The sequence below is a fragment of the Sander lucioperca genome, chromosome 22 (genome assembly GCF_008315115.2).
Source record: "Sander lucioperca isolate FBNREF2018 chromosome 22, SLUC_FBN_1.2, whole genome shotgun sequence".
Classification (NCBI taxonomy): Eukaryota; Metazoa; Chordata; class Actinopteri; order Perciformes; family Percidae; genus Sander; species Sander lucioperca.
Window position 1 is genome coordinate 16051534 of NC_050194.1, and position 1916 is coordinate 16053449.

A 1916-nucleotide genomic window follows, 5' to 3' on the forward strand; every position below is an offset into this window, starting at 1 on the left:
GAAGTCATAGTATATTATGTTGAAATAAGTCAACAAAAGTCATAGTATAGTATGTTGGAAAAAAGTCATAAAAAAGTCATAATATAGTAGGTTGACAAAGTTGAAGAAAAAAGTCATATTATAGTATGTCGAAAAAAAGTCATAATAAAGTCATAGTATAGTATGTCAACAAAAGTCATAGTATACTATATCAAAAAAATCAGAAAAAAGTCATAGTATAGTATGTCGAAAAAAAGTCTAGTTTATTAAAGTAGTGTCACACACAGGTATCATGAGACCAAGTTTTATTGTGTGATGGTGAGAAGTGTCTGTCATGTGACTTTTAAAAAGTACAAACATAACACATTTAAAAGAAACACATTTTTGTTGATGTACAGCGTTACACATTATTGCTAAAACAAATGTCATAAAAAAATCATAGTATAGAATGTCCAAAAATGTCATAAAAAAGACATAGTATAGTATGTAAAAAAAGTCGTAGTATAGTATGTCGAAAAAGGTTGAAAAAGTCGTAGTATAGTATGTCGAAAAAGTCGAAAAAAAGTCATAGTATAGCATGTCAAAAAAAGTCGTAGTATCGTACGTCCGAAAAAGTCATAAAAAAGTCATAGTATAGTATGTCGAAAAAAGTTGAGAAAAAAGTCATAGTATAGTATGCCGAAAAAAGTTGAAAAAAAGTCATAGTATAGTATGCCGAAAAAGTCGAAAAAAAGTCATAGTATATAGCATGTCAAAAAAAGTCATAGTATAGCATGTCAAAAAAAGTCGTAGTATCGTACGTCCGAAAAAGTCATAAAAAAGTCATAGTATAGTATGTCAAAAAAAGTTGAAAAAAAGTCATTGTATATAACATTTCGAAAAAAGTACAAAAAAGTCATAGTATAGTATGTCAAAAAAAGTCATAGTATAATATGTCGAAAAAAAGTCTACTTTATTAAAGTAGTGTCACACACGGTATCATGAGACCAAGTTTTATTGTATGATGGTGAGAAGTGTCTGTCTTATGTGACTTTTAAAAAGAAGTACAAACATAACACATTTAAAAGAAACACATTTTTATTGATGTACAAGTGTTACACATTGTTGCTAAAACAAATGTCGTAAAAAATCATCGTATAGTATGTCAAAAAAGTCATAGTATAGTATGTCGAAAAAGTCTGAAAAAAAAATCATAGTATAGCATGTTGAAAAGATTCATAGTACAAGATACAAAAGTACAAAAAGTCGACAAAAGTCATACTATATAGCATGTCGAAAAAAGTCTACTTTATTAAAGTAGTGTCACACACAGGTATCATTAGACAAAGTTTTATTGTATGATGGTGAGAAGTGTCTGTCGTGTAACTTTAAACAAGGAGTACAAACATAACACATTTAAATAAACACATTGTTATTGATGTACAAGTGTTACACATTATTGCTAAAACAATTGTCATAAAAATTCATAGTATAGCATGTCCGAAAAAGTCATGAAAAAGTCATAGTACAGTATGTCGAATAAGTCGAAAAAAGTCATAGTACAGTATGTCGAATAAGTCGAAAAAAGTCATAGTATGGAAAGTCGACAAAAGTCATAGTATATTATGTTGAAATAAGTCAACAAAAGTCATAGTATATAGCATGTCGAAAAAAGTCATAGTATAGTATGTCGAAAAAAGTCATAGTATAGTATGTTGGAAAAAAGTCATAAAAAAGTCATAATATAGTAGGTTGAAAAAGTTGAATAAAAAGTCATAGTATAGTATGTCGAAAAAAGTCATATTATAGTATGTCGAAAAAAAGTCATAATAAAGTCATAGTATAGTATGTCAACAAAAGTCATAGTATACTATATCAAAAAAATCGGAAAAAAGTCATAGTATAGTATGTCAAAAAAAAAGTCTACTTTATTAAAGTAGTGTCACACACAGGTATCA

At 27.9% G+C, this 1916-nt stretch overlaps 1 long non-coding RNA gene across 1 annotated transcript; it reads left to right on the forward strand.

Moving 5' to 3' along the window:
• The first annotated feature begins 634 nt into the window (after positions 1 to 634).
• Positions 635 to 1087, forward strand: LOC116061411. The gene is made up of 2 exons (XR_004107720.1): positions 635 to 677; positions 875 to 1087. It is a non-coding gene; the product is annotated as an uncharacterized LOC116061411 (long non-coding RNA).
• The last annotated feature ends 829 nt before the right edge of the window (positions 1088 to 1916 follow it).